The 24,913-nt window shown below is 38.6% G+C and overlaps 1 protein-coding gene across 2 annotated transcripts in view; it reads right to left on the bottom strand.

The window, feature by feature from the left end:
• Positions 1-24,913, bottom strand: part of TAFA1 (TAFA chemokine like family member 1) — a 562,910-nt gene that overhangs the window by 396,833 nt on the left and 141,164 nt on the right. The gene's annotated exons all lie outside the window — the stretch shown is intronic.

Genomic DNA, 24,913 nt, shown 5'->3' with positions numbered 1-24,913 from the left:
TTTCAAATACATAATCATGGAAGCAACAATATATGATATCTCGTTTTTTGATTCTTGCCTTGCTCAAAAGATTCTTTGTGAAATGTTTTCAGAATTTCAATGTCAGTTTGGTACACACAGTTAATGGGGCTTCCAGAGAATGACTAGAAAATACTTAATTGAGGTAATTTAATAGTCAGAATACTGAGAATCCACTCTTGAGCCATAAGGGAAGAAGAAAATAAACTTAGCTTTTACAGATTCAAGTGGGAAAAATTATAACTGTGATGTGAGTAGAGTGTCCTAGTCCACTGAGAAACACATGTAGATAAGAACTGGGGAAGCTTTGTTACTGAACTTAAAGTTAGGAAACTGAAGTTAACAGTCCTCTTTGGCTACTTTATCAATCAAAAGTTATGTGAGACATCTGTTGTCTCTACACCAGAGACTGGCAAACATTTTCCGTAAAAGGTCAAATAGTAAAGAATTTCTGCTCTGTGGGCCATACGACCTGAGCTGCAACTATTCAGCTCTGCTGTTGTAGTGTAATAGCAGCTGCTCAGAGACAGTACTCACACAAATCAGTGGGACGGTTACAATAAATCTTTATTCACAAAAACAAGTGGTGGGTTAGATCTGGTCTACAGGGCTGTTGTTGGCTGACTCCTGCTCTAGAGGACTACAACCCATGGGTCTCAAGAGGCTCCTCTGCAACCCCCATGCTGCCTACTCACACCTTTATCCAGCCCTTCCCCAGATTCCTTCTAGTCACATGGTTTTCTTGCTGTCTACCAACACTTGCCTCCTTTGGACAAGACTGTAAGCTATTTGAGACCAGAGTTCACGTATTCCTCATGTCCCCATCAACCTGAATGATGCCTACAGTATGGGAAGCACTCAGTAATTGCTTGTTGAATTAATACCCGTTGAATAAAATCCAGGGCCTTTCCCAGTGTTTGGAATGTCTTCTTTCAGTCAGCCTCTAGCCTCTAACAAAATATATACATGAAGTTATAGCATAGATATATTTAAATTGCCTGATACCAAAGGTGCTTACTTTGTAAAAGAGAAAGAAGAAATGTGTGAATGGGAGAGAAAAAGCGAGGATAAAAGTATTTAAGTCGATTGCAAATTCCTGATGTCATCTCAAATTTACGCCATCTCACCTCAATGATTTCAGGGTCTAATGGTGTATTTTTCATATGACATGGCCCTCTATGCAAGCCAATGACTTCTTATAGCCAATGGAAGAAAGAGTAAACTTTACTAGCCCTGAAAACTCAGCTGGGTAGGACTTCTTGATTGATGAGCCCTCACACCCATCTCCAACCTGGCATAAATATGGCCACCATGTATCCAATATCCGTATTATCAAGATTCAATAAAGATAAATTTACATCACTTTTGAGTAATTAATACAATTTAAACATTACAAGTTGAATTTGAAATCAACACCTGAGATAGACACCATTTCACTACACTGTGTCACATGTTCAATGTTGGCAGAGTAATGAATAAGAAGTAGGGATTCCCATGGAATGCTGGGAAGCTAGCTGCTTGGACCATGCAATAGAGTGGGCAGGCACTTCTGGATCAGCAATGTCACAGAGCAACTGTAACAGGATGAATGCTAGTGTAAGAGAATTATTGAAATCTGAAGCTTATTTCTTATCAATCTTGGGCTGTCAGGAGAATAAAGGTCCATTTGGCTGGGCCCTGAATATTCAGGCTACTCTTTAGGGCAGTTTCATAAGGAGACTGGGTGAAGCCTCATCACAGGTTTTAATTTCAGCTGATTCTTACTGAAGGTATTGATCTCTGGAACTTGTTAAATCTGAGGTTGAGAGGATGCATCTGAAAGTGAAGGGACTGAAAATGTGAAAGTTGCCCGGGTCTTACACGGGCTCCCCATGGGCCAAAAAATAAGATACCATTTTTTATGATCCTAACTCAAGACTTTCAAGCTAAGAAGCCTTATTTTCATTACTAAAGAAACCAGAGGTGATGTCTGGCTATCCACCTAGCATGTGATTACGATATAGACAGTTTTAAAATGAAAATTGCAGCCTGAGCTATTTGGAGGTAAACTAAATGTGCCAGTCCTATTTGGAAATGACTGAAGAGACCACATATGAGTTTTTATTATCTTGGTTAAATAAACGGGAAACATAAAACTTGGGAGATGAGACCATAGCATTTCTTAGTCATTTCTATTGATTGGAAGACAGCTCCAAAGATCTCGAAACTATTTAAAAACAAACTGTATTTTTTCTTGTTTGTGTGCCTTACAAGCAAGGCTTATTTTATTTTTTTCCTCTCTTCTCCACAGCATTTGGGAGAAATTCTTTTCCAGGAAAGAAAAACTTACTCATTATGTTCTTGATAAAGTGGTGGTCGTCTTTATTGCAGTTGTTTTTAATATCGTGTGGCAATGACTTTCTGATTTAAGATCACAGACCTATCAAAGTTTTCTACCTGCCACTAAATATTGACCTCAGCACGGATTTCACCGGGGCATGGTCAAAGCAGGCTTTGGAGCACAAAGATAACTAACAAAAACAGAGAAAAGCTAATGAATAGAAAATAAATGTAATAAATGAACATAAATAATAATTTACCAGTTCTTTTCTGAATATGCTCTAAACACATGTTTTCAAAACCATACTGCTTGCTTCTGAAGTCACTCTGAATACACAGGCCAGGCTAGCACCCCAACATAAAAGTTTGTTAATATTGCAGAAAGAGAACCTCAGAACATTTGCCCAGGGCTTATAAAGTCAGAAAGCATAGTAGTTAATGGTGATGGAATCAAGATACCTAAATTGTAACTCATTTACTACTTGAAAATAGGTATAAACCTCAGGGAAGTAACATAACCTCTCTGTGCCTGAATTTTTCATCTATAAAATGGGGATATTAATATCTACATCAAGGTTAAGAATGACATGAATTAAAGTTAACATGGGACTTAATGTTTTCCCTGGCACAAATTCATACTCAATAAACTGTGGCTGTTTATTATAAAGATGAAGATGATAATGTTTAGCATTTTGAAGTTTATTAGTTGTCAATAATCCTAGCTCAAAATGTAGGTCACTGAATTGTTTCCTCTTTTGGATAAAATACGGGTAAAACAGGTTAACATTAACAGATCAATATACTGTACAGAAGACAATGTGCTAAGCAATGCTCATGCATTTTCTCATTTAGGGCACCACAGCCATATTATTGATTTGCATTTTGCAGATGAGGAAACTGAGGCCTAATAAAGTGATATAAATGTCCTGAAGTCTCACACATAATGAGAAGCAGATCCAGGGGGAAAAACGAACAACCGAGCAAACAAACCAAACTCTACCTAATTTCATATTGGATGATTATGGCCACTACAGCAACTTCGCCTAGAATTCAGATTGCAAAACTACCTTTGAATCTTCATCCTTCCTCACTTCCCAGGGACTCTGGTTAGAAGGAGTAAGTTTGAAAGTCAGAAGCTCAGATGCATTGACCTCTGGTCTAACAGTCTCTCCCTTCCACCTGACCTTATCTCGGGATCCCAGATCCTCTTCCCCAGTTCTGCCTCAGTAAACTAGTTTGGTACTTGTGCTTTATTTGCCTATCCTCATCTATAGGCCTGTTCTGCCATAGCTCTTAGTTTCTTCAAAAGGACTCCAGAATCAGAAACAGTAACCTTGGGCCAAAAGCAGCCTGCCTTGCCCTGGGGTTTAGACCACCTGGGATTTGAAGGAGGGAAAAAAAGGAATAAGCTAATTATTGCAACCCCCTGCTTGCTGTCACTGCTGTGCTTCTGACTGCTGCCAGGTGCTAAGCTGGCAGGTTTGGATCAATTAGTAATTGTAACTAAAGCTCAGTGCAATTAATTATATAACGTTAAGCTGTTCACATTTAATACCCCCCAAATTACTTCATGAAATGGATATAATGGAGGATTGCAGTAAATAAAGGAAAATAGCTATGAATAAGGTTTCTGTGAAGTGTTTTCTTCAGGTTTGGGTCAAACTTAATCCTCATACATCATGTGTGCACAACCAACTCATTCTATTTACCCCTTATTAATGAAATGATTTGTTAATTTCCAACTTGTGGCCCAGTACTGAAAAGGTGTGGCTTTTCTTCTTATAGACCTTGAGGGAGGCTGACTTCTCCTCTGGGCCACGCTGGCATACGTCTTCCGTGAGGTACAGGAAAATGAATGAGATTAGGGACTATGAGCTCAGAGGGGTTAGCATTTGAGTCCTGAGTTTGACCTTAAATAGCTGGGAGAGTGATCACCTCACTCAGCCTCCATTTCCTCCTCTGTAAAATAGGGCTAGTGTTAATCCAGGAAAATATAAGCAAGACAGAGTGACAAATTGGCTGACACAGTGTCTAGCACAAAGTCAGTGTTTGATAAATGCTAGCGTGCTGCCGCTGTCTGCTAACCTTCCATAGCTCAGAGGATCGGCAAGCCTTCTACTGAGGCTCTCGGTCACAGTTATAGCCTCCCCAGTGACCAGGCACTGTAGTGTGAGACATTTGTTAATGGCTCAGGACTAGGAGTCTGTTGTACATCGGTTTTTGTCTCCTAATGAAGTGTGTGTCTAGGGACCAGCAAGGTAGCTTCTTCAAGTCTCAGTTTCCACATCTGAAAATAAAGAGAAATGTTATCTATTAATAGTTCATAGGGTTGGTTTGATGATTCAGTGTAATAGGCATGGGCCTGATGTACATAACCAATATATGCAACACACTTATTTATGGCATGATACTTTATTGGAATTCTAATTTATATTTTTCACTCTTGGTATTTCCCTCATCTTCATTCCTCAATGTTAGCCTTCTATGCTTCTTGCTTCATGGCTTCATGTAGGGTAGAAATTAGAAATCAAACTAAATGCCACAAGAACTTTGGAGAGATAATATTAGAATTGTGTGTGTGTGTGTGTGTGTGTGTGTGTGTGTGTGCGTGTGCATGCTGCAGGCTAGAGAAGGAAGAGAAGTTACTCGGGAATGACAAAAGCTTCAGCTGAGAGTAGAAAGCACTCTAAGGACAAGGAAGAGAAAGGACATCTGTGGGCCTCTAGAGCAGGAAAAAGCCTGGAGTAGTAGCAAGAACGCTGTGTAGATGGTCACATGGCTCCCCTGAGAAGGGTGAACCGGAGTATCATGGTTTCCAGCCTCAGCATGAATCCCCACATGGAGATAAGAGAAGAGAAACATGAGCCTCAAGGAAATCATGGGTTTGGGAAAGAGAATAAGAGAATTGCTAGCTGCAATCATAATAGGCTAAAGAGGCCCCATTTGGCAACTAAGTTCCCTAGATTTTACTATCTAGAAGCAAAATGAAGCCCCAGTATGATTGTAGCAGGAAGTGGTTGAGTACTCACTAAATCCATTCCTTTTTTGGGTGAACAAGTAAATTATGTTAACCAGCCTTCCTGCTGGTTAAGGTGGGACCTTGCAGTTAGATCCGGCTAATGGAATATGAGCAAAAGTGATGCACAGAACTTGCAAGCCTCTCAAACCCTTCAGGTTACATACCATGTTTTTTCTCTTTGCTCATTAGCTGACTGAATGCATAGGATGCAGTAGGGAAATCTGAGGATGTCTTAGAAAACGGGTGGAAGGATGCAGGATCCCTGAACCACCACATGAAAAGCCACTTTACAAATATGGAATCAGACTATGATAAGGCTGACACATTAATTTCTATGACATTAAATGACTAAGAATTGGATCCTGTTTATTAGAATGGCTAACATTAATTGCTTTAATTAATAAAATGCCTGACATAAAATTTTTTATCAGCCCTAAAAGACAGAGGATTGAAAGCAGAATTAAGGTAATTAAGGGAAATAACTATAAAACTACTCATACCTAAGTTTTTGCATAGATTTATTATTAGTAAAATCGTATTTTTCACGCAGCAATCTAAGTGACGTGTGGGCAATAGGAATTACAAAAGGCAAGTATTTCATACCATAGCTTGTCTAACAACTGAATCAGGAGAGTCCTATGACAGGATTCTCTCACTCAAGAAACAAATCAAGGTCAGAAAGGCTATGTCTTAGACCTCTCCCTACCAGGAGGCTGGCATCTGAATCTTAACCACCCCATGAAGTCCTCTCTGCAAACATGCAGGATCCTAATACTTGCCAGTTTAAAGTAAGAAAAATAGGAATAAGTAAAATAAATCTGTCTTTGAGAGCTCAATTCCAAAGCCCTTCAAAGTTACAGGAGCATTTTTCAAATTACATCTAAGAAACACCATCAGCTCTATCCATATCTTTCATCTTTCCTAACCAAGTTCCCATGGTCTCTAGGCTCTCATGTTGCCACCTTCTCAGCTTCTAATCATGGCCTCTCTGCTTTCTCCAACCATCAGAGGGTTCAAACTGTTCCTTGAAAGTGTGCTGTGACATGTCATAAACTAGTTTATACATTTCAATGATTGGAAGCATCTGAGAAATTCCATCAGAACACTATTTGAGTCTGATGTTACCATTCACTATTTATCTATATGGAGATACATCTGACCGAGTACTGGATCACATTAGATTTGATAACATTTAAAAATATTTGCTAAGAAAATTGTGCTACATTTGATCATCTAAACTATAACGACAGCTGAGCTATGAACAAAGAATGTAGCTCGTTTTATCTATTCATGGGTGAGAAAAATATTTATTGATTTGTCTGCCCAACATTCATTCCCCTTACTTGTAATATTATGACCCAACTTTCCTATGGGAACAAGCCTAATTCTTAGTTCATGTGGTTCATGAGTGGATGATTCCACCTTTTTCTCCCTCTTTCTCCAGTTTCAGGACTGTGGTGGGATCCAAGTTCGGTCAAACTCAGGGAGCATGCCATTCCCCCTGGCTTCTGTTTGGTTCAGGGAAGGTATGGAGTAATCTGAGCCCAAGTCCCTAGGACTTTTGAAGGAATTACCTTGAAAGATGGACTCTTGCCTTTGGAAATTCTAACCTGGTAGAATATAAGCCAGGAGGTGGTGGGAACTTAAGTGGTTACTTAAGAATGAAGCCAAAACAGAAGAGAGGTGAGCCAAAACACGAAGAGAAAGGCTTTCATGGTGACTGTCTTTGAGCACCTGGATTTAGCTGTTTTGTACATAAGGAAATAAATTACGATTTATGCTTCATACAGTTCAAATCGGGTTTCTATAAAAGCATTGAGTTTAACATCATGGCACTGAGTTAAACTGATAGCACCAGGGTCAGAGTGTGGAGGTGGTACATTCAGTCATCTTTTACTTTTGGCTGTTCAAAGTGGCCTCACCCACTGATTTGTACCAGTGTAACCATACTAGCAGTTACTTCTTAAGAGACTTTCCAAAGAGTCATAAGCTTTTTACCTGAGTAAAATTTATATTGATTCCAGGGAGAGTTGGGAAAAATTGTAAAGATTGCAGATTCCTAATTCCTCAATGGGAAGATTTTGAGCATTCCACAAATTAGCCTTTTCAACAAGCAGCCGAGATGATTCTGATACAGGTATCCACACTTAAAGAAATAGTACTGTGACAAGCAGATCAGAACTCAGGGACTAACGTCATATAAAAATGAATTTAAAATCCTGTTTCCACTGCCTATAATCTATACCTTAAACAAGGGGTTTAATCTTTCTGTGCCTCAACTTCCTAATTTACAAATTAAGATCATAAAGCCATCATAGATGGCTGTGAAAGATAATGTTTGTAAAGAATTTAGCACAGAGCCTATCTTACAGTAAGGATCCAATAAATGGTATCTATAGGTAATTCATTTCCATGGATTAACTTCTCACATAAACCAATTATTACTAATTAGAATCTAGTAGCATATGAGACATTGTAGCAATGAAACATCAGATATATAAGTCTGGGTGCGGGAAAAAGAAATCAGGCTCTACTTCTTGGCCTGATAAATGACCTGGTGTCCAAAGCACAGGAAAATACCAAGAAAAAAATGCCTGCCTCACCTATTATCTTGCCAAAATCCACTTAAGACATTAAGTTTACAAATGTACTTCTAGCCCTCACACTGAAAACTTTTGTACATTAAATAACAATGGCCTAAACACAGAAGTGAGGAAGGCAATGGAACTGATAAAGCATCATAAATCATTTTGTAGCTCATATAACAGATATAGTGAAGAAGTTAACGGTGAAAATTATGGGTGAATAAAGAGGATACCTGTACAAGATGTAAGTCTATATGGCATCCTAATATGGAGGACAGGCTTTGAAGAAAGGCCAGTCATCCTGGTTCTAAATCACAGAGGTCCCATTTATTAGGTGAGCTATCACATTCATGAGTCACTTGGTGTCTGGTTCGCAGTGTGTAAATTGAGGGAAATGAAGCCAACTTGTTAGGTTATATAGATGATGCAATGAAATAATTCGTGTAAAATATTTAATAGAATGCTTGACATATGATCATTCTCTAAAATGTGACCACTTTTATTATATCTGTGGTTTTACTGGAGATCCTATTTTTTTAAAAAATGACAAGATGAAGGTAAGTTTTGTCTTTTGTTAAAAACATTAAAATTATTTCATATTTTTCAGTGAGGATAAGGAACAATCAGAAGCAACCTAACCCATTAATTTCAATAAGCAGGAAAAAAATGAAGAAGAGGAGGCAGGCTTAAAGCAAATACTTCCTGCCAGTCCAGTGTTGCACAACCTCACATACAAATGAGGATGTGGCTGACTTTTGCCCGGGGACATGGCGGAGCGGCAAGAATCCACCAGCACCAGCCATGCTTCTGATTTTAAGGCCTCTCAAGTGCTATCTTCCAAATCTATTTTTTTAATGATTAGTCTTTGCTGCCTTAAAATTTGCAGAAAAATCAATACTACAATTTTCCCCTTTGCCAAAGTGCCTGGGCTTTGGCTGATAAAGCAATGATATAAGTCAATGGCTGAGGTGGGAATTTGAGTATGTTCTTAAAGGATAATCACTAAGCTCCTTTTTGGAATGCATCCATTTTTAACCAATATCTCAAACTCCAAGTGTGGTAATTAAACAGAGAGGTGTATGGCACATAAACATTGGAAACTGAAAACCAGCTTTATTCATTTCTGTATTTTGGGTAACTGCAGGTGTGTGCTAATGAATTACATGACAGGTAAAATAAAATTAAAGGCAGCTGCATGTGTTTACAAAACTGCAGCAGAAAATCACAGGTATCTGTGGCATCCATAATTCATACATAATTGACAATTTTCACATTACTGGAATAAAGAAGCAAGTCACGCAAATGATTACAGTATTTGCCTTTCAGCACTAGACATTTTGTTTCATTTTCTATGCAGGATCTTAAGTGAAATAAATAACAGGTTTTTCAGGTAGAGTTGGACCTCGGGGTTAAGGGCCAAAGTATTGCAGACAACCTTGTCCCCGTTTCCATCTCTCATTTCCAACTTCTCGTTCCCTGTCTACAGAGAAGTGAGCTTACACACAAGCTTTAGAAACACACAGGCTAGGTTCAATTTTGATTTTGCTACCTGAATCTAAAAACCTAAGGTTAGTTTCTTCAAACCCTATGTTTCAATCTCTTCATCTATGAAATGGGTAACAACAGTGCGTGCTGCACGAGGTCATTCCGTTTAACTGGATTAAGATTGAGTTAGGTGCTCAGAGGAATGGCTGGCACTTAGTGAGCGTTTAGCTATTAACAGCTCCAAGCCTCAGTTTCCTTCCCCAGAAAATGAGGGTGGAAACAGTGTCTGTCACATATTGTCAGGATGATGCAATGAGATAATGCATGTGAAGTGCCTAGTGTACTCTGGGGCACACATGAACACGTGATATTCTAGTCAGTAGCAGACACAGCAATAGCAGCTGTACGTACCTCCAATACACAAAATAAATTGATATGGCTAATTTTTAAAAGTTTCTTTTGTGTAAAACTCCCAAGTTTTGGGCTCATAACTTATGTACAAGTTTTTTGTTTTTTGTTTTTTTTTTTAGTTAGGGTATTCTGATGCAGATATTACTAGGAATTCGATTTTCACAAAGCATTTTGGACTTGAATAAATTTAATCACGATAAAATTCCCTTGGATAGAGGGATTCCTTGGGTACAGTTGGAAGGCCTTCCAGCTCTACCTCAGAGCTGCACATGGAATTCTCTGCTACTTAATGGGGAGGACTCAGGAGGCTGCTTTAGAAAGCTACCAGAATTAGGAAGAAAGCTGAATACAGCAGAAGGTGTGACAGAGAAAGAGCTGAGAAGCTACAGGGACACAGACCAAATATTTTTCTGAAATCTCTGTGACATTCTCCAGAACCAACTTTCTCAGTGCCCATCACCTCACAGATGAAATGTCAAAGGTCCGCCTTGATGTTAAGTATTTCAGTTCCTATCACTGAAATTTAGGAAGATAGGACAATGAAAATCCACAGTAATGCCAATGAAAAATTTCTTAGACAAACTGATTTGAACATGTGTCAAAGTTTACCGCCCATTAATGAGGACCTAGCAGATAGAGACTGCTTGTTCAAAATGATATGGGAGAGAGAGGTTAAATACAAAGCAAGGTATAAACCACTGCATTATTTAAATGGTCATTAAAAGGTCATATTTGTATCAGTGGTAGGATAAACTTGTGGCACTATATGGAGCCATCTTCAGACATTAGTCAGAAACAATGGGTAATCTATAAGAGAAGCAAATGATAAACAAATTGATCTGTGACTATTAATTAGCCATACCAGGTAACAAAGTTTCTCCTGACTCTTCCACATAGTGCTAATTTTCACCCAGACACGGGGCAGAAGCAAATGCCAGAAGACTGGCAAAAGCACAGTCCTGCTTTTTCTCAAACAAATTTCTGCAGCATATAATCAAAGATACCAAACAATGTACTTAATTATCAGAAATGGCATTTTTATTTCACAGTAAGAATATTTCATAATATTTTGGTACACCAGTTTATCACGTGTTTTCTCTACATAGGGTTGCATTGAATTTACACAGGTCTGAACAAGCAGACAGGGCAGATGAGAGCCCCTTTATACCCAAGGAAAATGACAGCTAGAGGGGCTAAATGTCTTTCCTAAAAGTCTATCTTTAAATGAATAAAAGAGTATAGCTATGTATACTATGAAAAATATTTCTCTTTCAAACATTTCAAGAGTTGCAAGGAAATTTTCAGGTCAGAGCCTACGAGGTCTGACAATTAAGTTTGTGAACTCATTCTAGAAAAAGTGCTACATACCTCATTGCTGAATATCACTACAGTCACCTTCGAAGTACTCCCCTTGGGAAGCTATGTATCGACACCAGCACCTAGTTCACCCTTCAAAGCAATTTTGGAACTCTTTCTGGAATGACCATCAGAGCTATCATTGTGTTACCTGAATGTCTTCAAAATATCTTCCTTTCAGTATTTCCTTTATCTTCAGATAAAGAAAGAAGTCATTGGGGGCCAGATCAGGTGAGTAGGGAGGGTGTTCCAATACAGTTATGTGTTTACTGGCTGAAAACTCCCTCAGAGACAGTGCCCTATGAGTTGGTGCATTGTTGTGATGAAAGAGCCATGAATTTCTGTCAAAAAGTTCAGGTCGCCTAACTTTCTCACTCAGCCTTTTCAGCCCTTCCAAATAGTAAACTTAGTTAACTGTTTGTCCATTTGGTACAAATTCATAACGAATAATCCCTCTGATATCAAAAAAAAGGTTAGGAACATCATTGCAACAAGTTCGCGAACTTAATTGTCAGCCGCTGTCTAGTAGACACAGAGACATGCATCCAACAGCCTGGAGAGTCGGAGAGGTATTTAAAAGTCCTTGTGTTCTTCCTCCACTCAATCTGTCAGCTCCAGTGTTCTCAAATTTCCAACCGGATTTAAGCCATTTAAGTCTGTTTAAACAAGAAACCTATTGTATTCATGTAGGTCTAACACTTCAGGATTTATCAACTTTAACATCTGATCAACAATGTGATATCAGACAAAGTATTTCAACTACAGGTTTGTCCGCCAGTGTGTTCTATTAGAATCTCCTCCTCCTACCCAGCATTCCTCAGCCTCCACTATACATTGGAATCACCTGGGAAGAGCTTGAAACCTACTGATGCCTGGGTTCCACCCAATGTAACTGATATAAGACACTTGTAGTATATGTAAGGGAAATTCTACATTAAACCATGTAAAATGTTTTTATTTGTTACTTTTTGTCTGTTTTTTTGTAATAGTAGCTTTTAATACATTCATGTGAGCCTCCAAGAGGGGGAGATTTAATTTGTAGTTGTTGGCAAATTTATTTCACTTCAGAGTCCTTTGGGTGTTGAACATCTCCTGGGACTCTTGTTTCACACTGACCTAATGAATTGTGGGAGAGGAGGAGGGATGTTTTGACCAGGTCTGAATTCAGTAAGAGCCCTAAAGCGCCTTTTAAGAAGAAGAAGCGCATCTGAAGAAAGTTGCGATGAAGCCAACCTTCCTAATCTAGAGCCCCCCTCCACAGTGTGGTCCCAGCACCAGCCTCAGCTGCATTCCAGCGGGATTGTTAAAAATGCAGAATCTCATGTCCCATCCCAGAATTGTTGAACCAGAATCGGTATTTTGACAACATCCCCAGGGGAGTCATATGCACGTTTACATTTAAGAAGCCTTGCTCGAATCCACCTTCCCCCCCCCCCCAACTTTTTTCAACTTCTTTCTTGGTTTCATCATTCTGGCTTTGAGGAAAACGTTACAACGTTTCAACAGTCAACAGTAGATACTTCCACAGCACATCTTCAACATTGCACCAAAAGCAGGAAAAGCCACTGCTGTCCGGTAAACCTCCAGGGGGCGCTAATCACATAGAAAATAATGTAGAAGGTGTCCCATAGCGTGGTGTAAACCAAAGAAATATTTTCAAAGTTGGCGTTATACCACATGGAAGACAAAGCCTATATCAGTTTTATCAAAGAGCTTTAATTAATTCAAGCTTGTCAATAATAGCACTTTTTGAGCACCTAATAGGGCCTAGGCATCTTTTTTTTTTTTTTTTTAAGTTTATTGGGGTGACAATTGTTAGTAAAGTTACATAGGTTTCAGGTGTACAATTCTGTAATATGTCATCTATATATCACACTGTGTGTTCACCACCCAGAGTCAGTTCTCTTCCCATCACTATGTATTGGATCTCTTTTACCCTCATCTACCAACCTCCTCCCCACTTACCCTCTCGTAACCACTAAACTATTGTCTATGTCTATGAGTTTGTGTTTCTTCATTTGTCTGTCTCGTTCTTTTTTTGTTTTCAGTTTTATATACCACATATCAGTGAAATCATATGGTTTCATATCTTTTTCTTCCTGACTTATTTGGCTTAGCATAATAATCTCAAGATCCATCCATGTGGGCAAAACATGGAAACAACCAAAGTGTCTTTCGATAGATGATTGGATAAAGATGTGGTAAATATACACAATGGAATTCTACTCCACCATAAAAAAAGGGCCTAGGTATCTTGATGTCACTTCACAGTCATTATTTTATATTATCATGATAATGCTGTAAGACATAATCTATTGTTATCTTCATTTTCTGATAAGGAAATGGGGGTTCCTACTGGTTTATTAAATATGTCATACTCAAAGTCAAAGAGTTTGAAAATAGCAGAGTTGGGATTTGACAGTAAATCTAACTCCAGAGACCATGCTCTCACTGTAGAAAAACTGGATTTAAAAACTCTGGAGGACAGACTAGTGGGGTGTGGGGAAAACTACAGGAAAGTTGAGGGATATTTGAAGAGAGAGATTCGTATAAAAAGTGTCACCAGAATATGTTCTTAGGGGATATGGTCTTGGTTTTACCCAGTTTGAAATTAAGAACCCTGCATAAGCAGAGCATGTAAAACAAACATTTGCCACCTGATTACTGTCCAATCACTTTGCGAATAATTTGCATAGTCATTTTGAAATCTACTAATAGCTATTCTCTTGTTTTATTCTCACAGCAGTCTAGCGAAAAGTTTTCCCATTTACAGTTTTAGGGATAAATTAAGGAATGGAAATTTAAGAATTTTTCCTAAGATCTCAAAGTCCAGAAGTGATAGTGATAAGATTTTAAAACTCTCAAGTCATGCACACTCTTCTCAACCGTCAGATAAATGTTAGCACCTTGAGAATAAAAGATGATAGGACATTCTTGGTTGGCCAGTCGGGCCTGGACAGCTGACAGACAGTAAATGAGAAGGCTCATGGAAATGAACTGATAAGACAACAATAACAAAATATAGAAAATGCCTTCCAAGAATTTTTCACACTTTAGCAGACATTCAGTTCTAACAAATGGTTGATTCTAGTACCTAAGAGTACAGAAAGTTATTTTTCCACAGCCCTTAAACTTTATTTTATTTTATTTCTCTCTTTCAAAAAAAGTATTTCTGCCAAGTTTTCTAAAAAAAAGAAAAAAGAAAAAGAAAGACTCCTCCAGGCTTCCTGCCAACATAAAGGGCATGCTGGGTGGTGAGGCTGCCTGACAGACACTATCATTAGTGCAGGCTCCCAGGGACATGGAGAGAGGAATTAGGCCAGGTTGTGGGTCAACAGTGTCCTAGAATTCTAGGGTCAGCAGGGATCCTAATAGGTCAGTTAGTCCATTCCTCTGTCTCTAGCAATGCCTCAGCTTTCTACATTAATTTAGACCATAATAGAACAAGTCCATTCTGCTCCAGAGAATATTGGGAAGGTTTTTCTGTGGATCAATACCTGAAAACACCTTTCTACTCTCACATACCTATTCTTGGTGTGGCTTCTCAACTGGGAATGATTTTGCCCTCCCTCCTCTCCAACCACTCACCCATGAAGGGGACATTTGACAAAGTCTGGAGACTTTATTTGTTGTCACAAGTGGATGGGAGGTTACTATTGGCATCTAGTAGGTAGAAGCAAGGGATGGTGCTAAACACCCTGCAATGCCTAGGACAGCTCCACAACAAAGAATTACCTGACGCAAAAGTGAATATGCTGAGGTTGAGAACTCTGCAAAAGAAAGAAGGGGAGGGCATCATTTTTTGAATACTGTTGTCAGAGAGTTGGTGAAAAGGTGAATAATGTATTTGTCTATAGAAGGGCCTACCTATAGTGGGATTAAAATTTTATGGTTCAGAAACACATTTTTTCATAAGACAATGTAGAATCTTTTTTTTTTTTTTCAGTCAGACTTACCTAACTCTCTACTATCTAGTCTTAGCTATTCAACAGTAAATTCCAGGAGGGCAGAAACCATATATGGTTAATCTCTATTCCCCTAGGGCCTATTACAGGGAGTGGCATATAGTAGATGCTTAATATATGTTTCGCAAATTTCTATGTAAAAATTTAAATCATCTAGTTATGTAAAAACAGCTAGATGGATTTTCACAAAATTAGGGGTGTGTGCTTGAGATGGTCTATTTTAAAGTTCTAGGTAATTTTGTATAGTACTTGATATTTTGGCAGTCCCTGAGTGAGGCATCTCAAAAAGATGGATGGTCTTCCACTGTATTTGAAAGGAGTCTTTGTGACTGTAAATGGGGCACAACATGCCATATGTCTGAAGATTTTGTAGATTAAAGAATAATTGTGGTTTCCAAAGTGAGTCCCAATGTGAAAATCATAGGGGCGGCTTCTCTAATTTGTTGATATTGCTTTGCTTTCAATGAGGGCAACCTTACTTAATTATGCACTGGTCCACACCTTGGAAATAAGCCACCTCTGAGAGAAATGTCTTAAAGAGAATCAGAGCTGAGCAATTCATGGCATGGGGTGTATTTAAAGTGCTCTTGGAAAGCTACCAACTACCAATATCACAGACACAACCCATTTCTGTTTTAACAGGAACTGCTTTGGCCCATCCTGTTATGAGTAGGAGGTTTTTCCAACTTCCTTTTGACTTTAATTGATAACACGCAAATCTGTTGCCACAGATGGTTGGGTGGGCAGCATCTGAAGCTGAGGTCTAGAGGAAGGCTTCCCACCCCCAGTAAATGCAAGAACGTTCAAAGAATGTAGATGTAGGTTACAACATGGAAACAGAATTGAGGGAAGAGCTGTAGGCTCAACACCAAAGCATAATGGGTCTGGATTAAAGGTGTTCCTGCAAAGCTTTCCAGCGGCCTTTCTTCATGTGCAAATGATGTTATGTAGATTTGAATCCTAGATATCCCAGCTATTAATTCTGTAATTTGGGGCAACATAGTATTTAACTTCTTCAACTTCTACTTTTCTCCATATGCAATAGAGATTGACACTATTACCTCTCTTTTGCAATTTTGAGGAGCATGAATGAGATATAGAGTAATTTTCTATTAATTATCAGTGTTTCCTCATTTATAGAACAGAACTATCCTGGAGATGCCCTCTATTTTGCTTGTCTTGGAAGACTTTTTACCTTTCCCTAATATGACCTGCGGAATCTAAGTAATTCTGCTAATGTAGAGGTAGAAGGGCAGAACCAAGAGTTAAGAAGCTTTGTGACCTCAGATATTTTAGAAACAACTGATGGAGTTTCACATAATGCCAGCTGTTTGCAAGAAGGTAAAAGTGACCTGGGAGGGCAGGTATCTCAGAATGAGAATAAAATTTGCTAAACTGGTCTTTTTCAATGGCAGGTGATTGAAAATCAACTAAAACTGCTAGAAGGAATAAATAGGAAGACATCTATTAACTCTCATCACAGGTGAGGAGCCCAGTGGAAAACTTCAGGCCAAGTGGTATCCAGTCGATCAAAAGTGATCCTCAGAAATCTATCTTTCCAGCTCTTCATTTTGCTTTCTTCTGTGTTGGCTTCATTCTCAGTAAAGCCCTCTTCAGTGACCCCAAAAGCTCCAAGCATACACCCTTTCGTTCTCAAGGCCAGCAGACCAAAATGAATTTTTCTCAGTTACTCTGGGGAAAGGCTCAGGGTTTAGTCCACGATGTTTAGGCCTGGGTTATGTGCCTACTCCTGAAGTTGGCATCACACTTGAACCAGGTAGACTGAGAGGTCAGAGGAGTAACCAGGTAAAAGAGAAATAGATGTTAGTGAAGCAATAACAGAAGCATCCACTCTACTTGCTGACCACCAAAGTTCTTTCTTGATAAAGGGCTTATCTCTTTCACTCCTTCCTGTTATATTAGGTGGATGCTAATATAATTGAATTGCGCACAGAGGAGAGTAAATTATGTACAGCTGGACTTGAAGAAGTTTCTTGTGAGCTACTTAAGGTCTCGATATAAAGTGTCCTCCTTGGAAATAGGTGCCATGTGCCATGTTGCCAGTCTTCTGTAGAGCAGTATGGCTGCATGTAAAAAGTAGATTCTCAAAACTTCCTGCCGGCACTGACCTTTAATTATCCTCAGACTCCAAAGAACTAAGGCTATCAAAGCAAGAAGGAGAGCCCAACGTCGATACAAGATTCTAAGCATAAATCCATGTTCTAATAACTCCATAGGCGAGCAGAAATTTGAATTTATTCTAGAATATTTCTGCTATGTCTTTCTCCAACCATTGGTTTGATATATTCCTTCTGGAGCTCATTATGGTCACTCTAACCAACAACAAGTGGCTTTCAAGGATGATAGGCTCTGGACTCGGGGTTCTATAGAGTGAATGCTAGGAATTGGGCAGTGAAGGGGCTAAATGCTGAGATTTCGAAGGGAGGCAGAGTGGGCTCTAAAATCCCGAGAAAATTATTCAACTGTCCTGAGACCATTTCATCTCCTAGAAAATAGCGATTATGGTAAGACTGGATTCTGCCCACTGTACACTTAAAGTGTGCCCCACACTATTCTAAATGCGTGCTTTAATGCACTGAATCCTCAAACCAGACTCCATGAAGTAGGTACCTGTATCATCTCCATTTTCCAGATGGTGGCACAAGAGGTTTAGGAACTTGACCAAGGTTGCACCTCCAGTAAGTCGCAGGAAAGTATCTGGCATAGGGTCTCGCACATTGTAGGCAACAAAAATTAAAAAATGCTCATGGAAGGGAAGATTTAGTACTATATGCACTTCCTCTATTAGGAAATGTACTATACAAAAGTCATGGATATCATTGAAGATGTCTGAGGAGGAAACGGTATGATTCTTGATTAGAAAATGCAGTAGTTTAATCTGGAAGAACTTTTTGGAAGAGGAGATTTGTTTTTGTATTTTAGTAAGAGAGCAACGTACTCAGCCACCTCTGAGAAGGGCCCAGTCCTCTTCCTTCAAAGCTTTAGGAGCAGATCACCTTTATATGCAATGAGCAAAGGGCACTGGGCCCCAATTTGGCTGTATTCTCTGAATCAACTTTGATGATTAATGTCAAGTGCTGTTTTCACCAAATGACCCTCTCACCAAAGCTATGAATAGACAGAGGGTATGACAGGCTGGAACATGAGATTGCTTTAACTCATATCTGTGATGTGTTATTCACTGCACTTTGAGATGCAAGAGTGAAACTGAGTCCAAAGTACTACAGGAAAGTCAAGTTGGGTGACACGCAGTATTTATGGAGAACTTATTTAGAATTTCACATGAATTAGTTCATTTAGTCTTGAAAACCACGCCATGTTATTATGTCCATTTTGAAGATAGGGAAAATGAAGCTCATTTGAGGGACTTGGGCCAAAGTAGTGCCTCTTACAGCTGGTAAGCAGAAGAGCCAGCCAATAATGAAGAGCTTGTACTCTTAACCACCATATTCTCAGTTTCCCATGTTGACATGGGTTGAGAGGGGATGAGTGCAGATAAGAATGATGAGTCTGTCTATTGATTAGAAGAGATTTCTATACCAGACATGAGACATAATAAAAATGCAAAAGCTAGCTAGCTCTGGCATAATTGCATGAGCTCAACTTTTTCATGACCTTAAGGTGTCCAGGTCATGAAAAAATTGTTGAGGCCCAAGAAATTTTCAAGTTTATCCTATAAAGGAGAGCAACATAAATGTCGCAGTTACAATAAGCAATTCCATATATTTAGTTTTTAAAAAAGAAAATGAGAAAAAAATGGCCACAGACATTCTTTCTCATAACAAGACTCATTGTGCCCACAGTGAATCAATATTTCCCCATAATGTTACTTGTCTCCCACTGATTTCCTGGCAAAATCTACAGAGGAAAGCAATGCTTACAGTACATTATTACTTTGGTGTTTCAAGGGGAATTATTCATTCCCACATATTATGGAGAGCGTGCTCAATTTACAGAACCTATTCCCAACTCTAATTTCCAATGGTGAGTATTTCTCCTCTTACTGCTATTTAAAGACAGAATTAATTTCTAAGGTTAATTGACCTGTATTTGGTATGTCAATGTTTGCATATGTTAACATAAATAAATATTATATGATGGCTATAACAATGTGGTAGAAATTCATTTCTCAGTAGAACTCCTTAACAATTAAAATATGTTAGTAGTTCCCAGAATTCTAAGGTACATCAGTGCAAATCTAAAATATAGGACAAAAGCAATCTGATTCTACATGGCCATACTTAAGGGCAGTAATTCACCCCGCAGAGGAATTGTCACGTCCTGGTTCATTTGGAATTTCTCCCTTTTACAGTGGCATCCACAGCCCTGATTTCACCAGTCCTGGCAACATCCAAAAATGTCAAATGTATCTCAGTTCTACCCTGGAAAAATTTGCAATGATTTATTTCCCTACTAAATGCAACCTCACTGTTATCGAAACCAACTCTTGATAATAACAGTAAGGACAACTACCTATATTACTAAATACACACCATGTGCTCAGTACTAAATGCTTACTGCTTTACACTAGTTATTTCATATCAACTGCTCATGTATAAGGAGTTTCTCTTACATGTGAAGACACTGAGGCACTGAGATATTAAATAACTTGCCCATGGTTCATCAGCTCATGAGTGGTTGAGTTAGGATTCTAATCCAGCTCTGTTGAAATTCCAAAATCTATAATTTTAACAATCACTCTATCACCTCCACTATACTAAACAAAACAGTTGAAGAAATTCAAACTTGGTAACAATTATTTCATGTTTATTAGGATAGAAGAAGCTGTTTTGTGGTAACGAGACTAAATCCGCAATCCCTGACTTAACACGAGCCACAAAATTTAAAGCAAGATAGGCAACTTTCCTGGACCTCTGTATTCCATAACTTCATGTATGTATTTTAAGCATGTATTCCATACTTTTGCCTTGTGTTCCACCATGTAGCATGATTCCTCTGGCAAGGGAGTTAAAACCTGGGAGGATCTTGCACTGGCTCTTAAATGCTTCAGCTCACAAAAAAACCATCAATTATGCTTTTAGCCCATTGGTAACGTGGCTCTGTCCAACTACAAGGAAGTTGGACAATGTGTGGGGAGCACATTGATATTTGATGAAAAGCAGCAGCTATCTCTGTCATGGACCTCTTCTCATGACTCTTAAGTAGGAGAAGACTTACACACTGGGTGTTTGCAAACATATTTTATTAGGCATTTTCAAGTTCTTTGCCCTAACTTTTGGGAGGCAAATATCTGCTCATTGAACCCACATTTTTTTTGTTTTTATTCTAAATGGTAGCTAAGATTAGTCATGTATGTTAGCTGTTACCATATTTGGCTAAAATAGAATACATTTGATAAAGGTACCTGTGGAGTGGCAAGACGTGGTGGGTTTGAACATCTTTAGTATCTTGCTACCAAGACAACACCATTGCCATTTCTTGCTAAATATCACAGCTTCTATTTTCTCTCAACAGTTTTTGTGGGAAAATATCAAGTTTACGTACCAGTCAGGTGTGAAGATGACCCATTTGGACCTTTCTGTACATCCCTCCCACGATTCCCTATTCATGCCCTCACTTTCTGACCACACACAGCTGATGAAAACAACAACAGGTCCAAAGGGCATCAGAGCAATAACCTTTGTGATGGGTATCTTTTCCCTTTTTCCTTTTCTATTTCATTCAAAACTATATTCAAGATTTTAGATAAGGAAAACCTCTGCATCCATAGATTTACTGGTCTTAGTTTCTCTTGCTATTTGTTTTCTCTAGAATCTATCAAGTTTCTAGGACTTTCTAGTGTGCAATATTACACAGTCCCATCTCCTATTGCTGTTGTTACTTATAGGCAGGCTGCAATGTGGAATACATTTTCTTGATTTAAAATCAAACTCTCTTTGGCTGAATATAATCTGATGGGATAAATTATTTAAGAAAGCTATATCATTGCAGGAAGTTCAATACCTAGTCAATGTTTGCTCCTCCATTTAATCATAAAATTGAAAGAATAATAAAAAATAGATGATTTCAGAAGAAAAAATGTCAGAGCATTTATGTGAAATAGTTTGAAGTGACCAAATGCTTGAAGGTTTTGTATCGTTTTGTTTTGTTTTTCTGTTTGGAGTCTCTTAAGTTATTCCATATGAACAGAGAGATTTTCCTACAGAGTACTCCTATTTCTAGACCTTGAGAAAAGAGTTTAGATATTCCCCTGGCATAATGCAAAAATCATTCTGGTGCTTTCACTCTTCTCTTTTGAAAACTTACATCCCTGTAAACACTATTCTGAAATTTCCCCCTCAGCTAAATCCTCCAGCATGAGTGGCTGATGACAGTCCTTAATGAACAGGTGAAAAGGAAACTGAAGTATCCTTTGAAATTTCAGCAAACCTCTGGGCCAAAACTTAGTATCAACTGAGATACAATTTAATTGATCCAAATCATATCTTATCAGGATGTTCACTGATGGAAGAAAGAATCCAACGTACCAGGCAATTTTTAATCATTTCTTTTTGACCCATATCCATCCAAGAAGGAGGTACATTAAGAAAAAGAAAAAAAAAATTTCTCTGCTTCTTCCCCAGTGTCTGTTGTTCCCTCCCTTTCTCCATTTGGGAACTCAAAACATATATTCCACTTCCTTCCCAATATGTTCTTTTTTAAAAGGGAGAAATAATGAATGAACCCTGTGAATGGGGTTGCCATGGAGAAACTGTTCCAGGTAAAGAATAGTCACTACAGAAAAGTGGCATGCAACTTGTCAGCAGAAATGCTGCAGCAGCCCAGAGAAATCATAATTTCTGTCTCCACTAATTTAAATACAGCATGATTCTGCTGCTCTCCAGAAAAGGCTCTGTCCTTTTGGGGGTATGTCTTGCTTTACAGAAGAGCTGTGTCTTGACTATTTGGATTTAAATCAAAGCACATTTCAAAAGCATATACACAGTGTCATCTTTAATAGACATCTAATGGCAATCCTTTGCTTAAAGCCTTTCCCCTCCTAAATAGGGTTCCAATGTATTGGTTTTCTTATTGCAGGATAAACTTGTAGAATTCTGACTCCTGACATTTTCTAGTGTGTAGTAGGTCCAACATGTACTGCTTTAGTTATACTTTCTCTCATTCATGAAAAGAGGCATCAGTCAAAATCAGAGGAAAATACACAAGTTCATCTTTCTGAAGTCCAGTCTTTTTCTCTGCTGGTTGAAAATTATTTAAAAATATGTAAGCAAATTTCAGTTAATTTATTAGACTTCAGCATAACTGCCCAGGTTTTAATGAAAGGAAATATATTTATGTGTACATGAGATACACATACACATACCCACACACATATACACCCCCCAACATGTGTGAAACATATAACTGTAATGATACCTATGGTCATTTAAATATAAGATGGAAAGAAAAATCTGACAGAATGAAAGGAATGAAGAAACACTGTGATTCAATAAGACCTGTTTAACAACACTGCTAATCAGCAAGCCCAAATGGCCTTATCCCTAAAGAATCAGCTTCCAACTTTGAGCATATAACAAATGCCACTAACATTTCTAGTATCCATTATGTTCCAAGCACAGACTAGAACCTTTACATTCACACACATTGGATCCTCACAGTAACTCTATGAGATGGTGGTTTTATAAACAAGACAACAGAGCTTAAAGTGATTAAGCAACTTGCTCACGTCTATTCTTCCGCACTATTGCTATGCTGGGGGTTTGAACCGGGGTCTTGTACAGTCTACAAATACAGTTGGCATTTCTACCTTGATGCTGCTTGAAAATCAGGAAATACTACAAGTCCAGTGCAAGACCTCTGCCAGGCAAAGCACAAACCTGGTCACTGAGTATTGGGACAATGTCAGAGAAGGAACTATAGGCTTTTTAGGGCGGATCTAGGCTCCCCGGAGATGTACCATGGCAGGTGTTGCTCCATGCCTACCGGAAATCCATTCTCCACTCCTCTTTACTAACAAGTAACAATGTGCCCGCATAAACAATGGCCTTTGAGGATAGTGAGATGTAATTAGAAGTTTTGGAGTAAGGTTTTCAGCAAAACTTTTGGAAAAGGTCTTATCTGGCTGGCCTGTGTCCTCTTTGCTTTTTGCCTGTGTTGTTCTTACTGTCCACAACACCGTCCAGTGGCGGAAAGGTGAGCAACAAGTCGATCAGGAAGCAACTCAGAGAACAGAGACCACACACTAAGAAACTTCACATACCTGAAGACACTGATTCTTCACATCCATGTTTCACATTAGAGAAAATTGCCTTATATCTTATTTAAGCTGCTTTTGTTTAGCATGCTGTTATACAAAGTCAAAACTGGTCCCAACTGAAACTTATATTTTGTTAGAATAAGAAAGAAAAAGGAGTCAGGGTTCATGTCCTTGTCCTGCCCAAAAGATGATAATCTCCTGGAGGTTAGAAACCCTGCCTTTTATATCTTTCTTTATATCTCCCCCAACACTTAGAACTTTGCCAGATCAACAGCACTGAATCTATAGTTACTTGAGTCTATAGTTACTTAAGTCGGTAGATATTTCAGAAGTGCTGAGGAAAGTCTGACTTTTCTGGATATCTTTTTTTAAAAAAAGCTAAACCCAATTTAAATATTCTAACTATAAGAAAATGTATTCTGGACAGACTCCAATAGGCCATTAACACCCACTTCCTGACAAAAAAAACAACCCAGAATTAGATTTGTGTCTCTGAATGATAGTGGCTAACAAAGGAAGTACATGCATCTTTAATTTTACAATTGACAAAGAAACAACTTTTTACACACACACACACACACCCCAGAGGTCCTTGCAGAAACTCATCCAATTAAGAATTTGAATGCAACCTGAGAGTTGGTCTCCCGATTTATCCCTCTCCTTCCTCTACAGAACTCACTGTGTTCTTATTCCCCTTCAGACCACCGGTCTATTTACTGTTGACATCTCTAAATTTCCCTCCACCTAAGTACCTAGGTTGCACATTGACTCTCCCCTTTTTTATGTGTAACTCTAGAAGGCTTTCCTCTATAGCCATATGATTTTCTCTATAGCCACAGTCTCCCTGTTGGTAAGTGGGAACATCAAAAATACAACCTCATCTGGTTGTTGGGAGCATTCAACGAGGTCATAGATTAACCTGCTTGGCATAGTATCTGCTTTATGAGATGTATTCAGTCAGTAAATATTGGTTGCCTTCGTTATATGACTCAATCAGAAGTCAATTCCACAGAGTCAACCATTTTAGCTCTCCCTTTAGTCAGTCAATCAATCAACCAATCAATCAATCAATCAATCAATCAATCAGGAGTTTCCTTTCTGGTTATCATCATTGTGCTGGTTGTTTCAACCACTGCCCCTCTTCTGAGGTCCAGACACAATCCCACATTTTCTGAGGCCTGTCCCACCACTACGATGTCAGAAATGTCTCCATCTTTTGTCATTCCTTTGCACCTTAACTCTCTGTCCAATTAATCACATCTTTACTTAGAATGAATAGCATGTTTCCTCAGATAGTTTCTAAGGTCTTTGAGAGCCAGAATCTTGTCCTCTGCTTCTTTGAGTCCCACTGGATGGCATGGTGTCTAATACCCTATAAGCTTTTGTTAGATTAGGACAATTTGTTTGCCTTGGTATCTTACTTTCTTTGAAATTAGGAAAAAAGTAGCTTCTGTAAGTAGGAAACAGAAACACATGTGATCCAAGGGAATGTCGGTGTTTATTATTTCCTAAGTCA

Source organism: Rhinolophus sinicus, chromosome 5, assembly GCF_057876585.1.
Source record: "Rhinolophus sinicus isolate RSI-liver-muscle chromosome 5, RSI-T2T, whole genome shotgun sequence".
Taxonomy (NCBI): Eukaryota; Metazoa; Chordata; class Mammalia; order Chiroptera; family Rhinolophidae; genus Rhinolophus; species Rhinolophus sinicus.
The sequence above is the reverse complement of the archived record's forward strand: the minus strand, read 5'-3'. Positions and strand labels throughout refer to the sequence as shown.